We start from the raw sequence: 5,982 nt of genomic DNA, 5'->3' as shown, positions 1-5,982 counted from the left end.
ACACACACACAACGTGCATAAACGCGAGTATTAGAGAAAGGAAAAAAACCTACAATGGCAATTGTTCTTGGTCCACACATCACTTAATTCAACACTTGAACGATAATTGACATGACTAAGGGTGTTTAAGAAAGAAAAAAGGGCTAAAACAATATAATTTTACATTTTATAGACTTTTTAACTCTATAGAATCTAAACACTTGCTAGATGAGATATAGGCAATTAACTTCTTTGTATGTGTTACAAGTCTTGTACTACCAAAGGGCATTTGACTGCTTGTCCAAGCCTGGACAAAACACATTGTCCTTGTCCAACACTAATAAAGATAGACATGTCCTTGTCTAGGACTCACTATCCCAGCAACCCCTCCTTTTTTTTTAATATTGTCCCCCTTATCCTCGCGCACTTTGTTCTAGGGGAGTCGAAACAAAAAATTAGCATTTTGTGGTAGGGTTGGACAATAAGCGGGACATGCCAACCCAACCTATTTAGTGGATGGGCTTGACCAGGCTGTTGAGAAGTTGGTCCTAGTCAAGCTTGACCCATTGACCAACCGGGCCAGGTTTGAGCCATCCGCAGGTCTAATACAAAACCCATTGCTTGCCCATTGAGCCCATGGGCCTAATTCAGACTGGGTCGGGCTCAGTTGCAAGTCACTATATATTCACAACATTTCTCTTTCGTGTTCATCAATTCATAGGCTCTTTTAACAAAAAAATTATAAAACCAAAAAATAGATGGGATTCAAGATGGATTCATTTTTTCAATCAAATACTTTATCCAATTTCAATATCTATCTATCTATATCTATATCTATATATATGTAAGTTGGTAGCTATTCAATAGTTAAACCCTTTGAGGCTATGTTGGCAAAAGTTACCTTTCAACTTTTCATAGTAAAGCAATAGAAACTCACACAAACGAGAAAGTTTGCCCAAAGTTACCTTTCAGCTTTTCATATTAAAGTAATAGAAACTCACACAAACAAGATTTTTTTTTTGCAAGATTTTTCAATCCTTTACCTATGTTTTAAAACACTATAGTTAAGTTTCTAAAAGTCTATAATATCTTCAATGGCTCATGTACCCATTAGCTTCAAAGGCTCCAGTCTCTTTTGTAGGTAAAGGGTCGGCTGGTCGCAACCCTCTTACTTACAAAGTCACAAGTCTTTATTTGTGGCTAAAGCCTCTTTGAGTTTTTATTTATTATCAAGGAGTGATTTATGTTAGAAATTTTATATGACAATTTTTTTTATAAAATTTATGGATATTTAAATATGGTGGTGATTATGTTAATGAATTCTTTTTTTTTTGTATTGCATGCAACTATGGCTTATGTAACATCTTATAATGGTATTGTCAATTTTGGTTGCATGATGAGCTCATCTAGAAACTTATATAAGTAGTATCAATTTGGACACGAGAAAAACCCCAACTTCGAAACTTTGAATACATTGTATTTGATGTCTCACAAATCAAGTTAGGGGTATAAGCTTGACTGAGTTGGGGTGATGCAATATATCTTATATATTCTTTTTCTGCAGTAGGGTCTTTTCAAGATGAAGCCTTTAAGAGATAGACCTACTCATGACGACAATATGAAAAAATTGCACGAGGGCCCGACAGAGACCAAGATAGGATGAGCTACTCGAACTTTGGTCTTAGACAATCAATGTGTCCTATATTGGTATTGTGTCTATGTACTAGGTGAGAAAAACTTTTTTGATGCTCGTAATAGTAACTAGCATGAGCACATTATATTAAGACCACACCTCTAGTATGTCTTTCAATGTAGTCTGAGTTAGCATACTAATAAATATGCATATATTGAGTCAAAGTCATGATTTGCCAAACAATAAATTTATAAATCTTGTTTTTTGGGATATTTTTATAATTATTACATTTATTAAATTTGTTTTTGGTATCCCCAAAATCTCTACAACTTTAGAGTCTTATTTTAATGAGAAATATTATATAATGAAAGATGACATTGTCAACTAAAAAAGTGCATTTAGAGGTTTGCATTAACTAATACTTATTTTCTTAATGGGAGACTTGAGTCTACACACTTTATAAATAGAATAAACAGAATTTCACATGTACCATGCAAAATTTCTTCTTGATTTAAAAAGAATAAATTGAAATTCGCATGTACCTAGCAAAATAACTTATTGATGCAAAAAGTTTCTTTATTATATACACATTATATATAATTGATTTTCATAAACAAATCAATCACCTATTATATAAAAACATATATTAAATAAAAAACAAGATCAAACAACTTTATTTTTTGTTACATACACAATTCATTTTCCTTAAAAAACAAGAATCAAATTTATTTATTGTTGCATTCATAGTCTAAAATATGCATAGTTATGCATATAAAATTTATTCATTGTCCATTCTGTCAAAATTATAAAGTCCTTATTATATACACAACCATTATCAAAAAGTACCTATGAGTACTCATAGCCCTTGTAAACTCTCGTCGCTATCCAACACCTCAGTGTTTGATGTCATCTCATCATCATCCTTCAACTTATACGGATCATTAGTTTTCATTATTGCAAGCTTATCCCTCATTTTGTTTCACTCTTCATGGACAATCTTTCTTTCATGTTTATATAACTTTATAATTCAATGCCTAACTGCAGTTATATAATCTTGAAAAAAGGTGACTCAGTAAACGTGCGACTAATATCACAGAAAAAAACATAATCAACAACATGGTGTAACTGTGTGAAATTTAATTGCTCGTCTAATTTCAGGTATGACATATATAAAAAGGCATGTACTCCACAATCATACCTATAACATTTATATACCAAGTGAACAAACATATAAAAAATGAGTTAACAAATATGTACAAAAGTAATTACCAGTTTAATTTCTTATGAATGCCTTGCACAATAGTGATTGGCCATTTCGCATAAATATCATAACCAATATATCCTGATAAAAAATGAACTTGCAACACAATATTAAACTGAATGAGTATTGAAACAAAAGAAGCACAATATTTATGTAATAACATTATGTATCATATCTACGACGTTCCTATCAATATATTCTATAGTTTTCTTACTTCACTGACCAACAAAGTTTTTTCGAAAAATAATAGCACATCACTATATTTGGCTTCGTGAGAACAACCTCTTCAGTCTCATCCTTCACAATTAGGTCGAGTGATTGATCCTTGACCTTTTTGCTTGCATCACATTTAGACATTGCGAGTACCTATGATTTAAATAACAAACAATATACTTTGCAGACAATAGAAAATGAAGCATTTAAGTGAAAAGACTTTATGTAAACTATCAAGAAGCGTGTCATAGACTACTTTCAAAATGAATCGAATACTCACACATTACTTCCTAATCATGTTTTTGCCTGTTGTGGCCAAGCTAGTGACATACACTACACTTGTATGACACTACCTCCTTGTGTTTCATTCTCCATCTCTTCGCTTTAGGTCGCCCTACTTTCTTAATTGCATTGGTGGTAAGATATAAATAAGAGTAGGAGGAGTGACGTGTGGGACATTATCGGCCATCGAATAAAATGAATAAATACCATACAAATCTCGATACAATTTAACTGTATAAAACTTATCGTAGTCATTTAAAAGATTGCCCTCATACAAAATGCATGTGATGACATGATTACAAGGAATCCCACAAGAGCATTTCATACTCTCAAGATCATCATTATAGTTGTGCTTCTTGTCACAAGCTTCATAACGATGGTGGAGGCAATGCACTACTTGCACGTGTAGCTTTTGTGCTTATATCTGACACCATTCAATCTTTATAATTACCTTAAGAACCACAATGCCAATCATTTTCTTCCTGTTAGTGTTTCTTTTCTCATAAAATTTCATTAACATTAGATGAAGCTTATCAATAAGTGAGATTAAGAGCTTATCAAGTATGAAAAGAATCCATAAATTAACACACTTTGCTATATTAGAGGTTAAGCACCTGTACCTTCAAGCAGAAAAATGACTTTAAGCTAAAAGTATTGGTTAAACTTTATCAATAACATATTCGTATACTTTTTCACTTTGCTCACATATCTCTAAAATATAAAAATGGCAATGTCATCTTGTAGGTGCCTTGGTGGTGCACCACCAGTATGCAGTAAGTGGTGCACCAAATTTCTTTGAAAAGCTCACATTCAAGTGTTTCATGCAATATTTATAATGCCAGTTACACCATGTGCGATGGACAACATATAGAAACCATTTGTGCCTATCTGAGATAACTGTTAATTATTGCTTATCCTTAAGCTTATCATCGTTGTAGATATCTATTTGATTCTTCACATGACCCAAAAATCATTTCCATGACTTCTTCAACTCCTTATCCACCACTCCAAATGTTACAAGAAACATATGATCAAAAGCATCAATCGTGTGGGTAGATAATAAAAAATACATGTATTTTTATTTTAGGAAGGTGTCATCTAACATGATGTGTGTGGCCAGAAAGATAAGAATATGTACTTAAATCTACTATCCATATCAGTCTCAATGAACACAATCAATTCAGGGTTAGCCGTTATGAAATCATGACAATAAGCAGGAAGCATCCTGCGAAATTCCTTGAATGAACCATATAGCATCAATTTAGTCCATTCATATATGCATCATACTTGATTATAAGAAACCTCTACACCTATATCATGACTGAGGTTGTTCATAATTTCTCTTAGAGTCATCTTCAAGTTATTATGCAAGCATCCATGAATAACACATGAAATCTACCTGAAAGACACTTTTTTCACAACAAGGTTACCTACTGATCTAGCACATATATGTTCACTTTGATACCTTTTCACTATAAAGAACATTACTCTACGCATCTTTATGCAGTGGATCTTCCAAGGGTAATATACCATAGTCTATGGATTCTTTCTCGTACATATGACAATGACTATGTTACTGTGGCTCTTTGTAAATTTTATTTTAATGTTCTTCCTAACCATATGATCTCTCAAAAAATTGTGAAACTGCTCAAGATCAATAAACCTTTTTTTCGCAAGTAATTTTAAGATCGTTTGACTCTATTAATAGCTACTGGAACAGTTTGCATTCGTTAAGTTTTTCATTGCATAACTTATCATACAATTGAGAAGCCTCTGCATCAATTATTTTCAATTGCTCTTCATTGAATGAGAAAATGTTCATTGAGAACCAAAGCTTTGGCTTCCCAAATGTCATTAGCGCATCGATCTCGTCCACCAGTACTTGTTTTAAATTATCACTAATTTGGTCATCCACTATTGTTTCTGAGATCGAGTCAGCTGACATGGTATACTCAGAATCATCAATAACAACTAATTTTGCACTGTTTGTCATTGTTGCCAACATAAAATGTCTGATTGATTGCACAAAGTAAATCAAAACTCATCGTATGTATGACTCTCTTTGCTTTAAAAAATGCAATATTCCTACATTCCCAACTTTTAATATCAACGAAAAATAACACCTTCAGTTCAAGCATAAATTAGAAAGACTATCCTTGTTACCTAGATTTGTCATTTGCATTAGAAGGTTAGGTATCACACAACATCCTGCAATAAAGATCACTGGCATTGGTTTGTCCAAGTGGTTTCACATTATTTGCAATGATCCTCTTATCATTAACTGTTGAGAACGGTGAAATGATAGCTAGAGGAGTGAGCTCAATAGCTGGTGGTTGAGATAGATGCATATTATCCACAATATTTTTATTATTTTATTATTGTACATAATTTTTTATCACGTCTTGCACATCACTTCAGATTGTCACTTGATGTTTAACTATGCATCCTCAAACTTCTTGTTTAACTTCTTAAACATTATCAATTCGTGTAGCTTTACTAGCAACTATGTAAATGTTGCCTTGTAAACACCCCAAATTTTCAACATCCATTCTCAAAACAACCCTCCTCGTACAGTGCCAACCTTGTTAGGTCAGTGTAGGAGTCAAACCCCGAG

This window comes from Nuphar pumila, chromosome 2, assembly GCF_984573655.1.
Source record: "Nuphar pumila chromosome 2, dmNupPumi1.hap1.1, whole genome shotgun sequence".
Taxonomy (NCBI): domain Eukaryota; kingdom Viridiplantae; phylum Streptophyta; class Magnoliopsida; order Nymphaeales; family Nymphaeaceae; genus Nuphar; species Nuphar pumila.
This window is presented reverse-complemented; position numbering follows the sequence as displayed.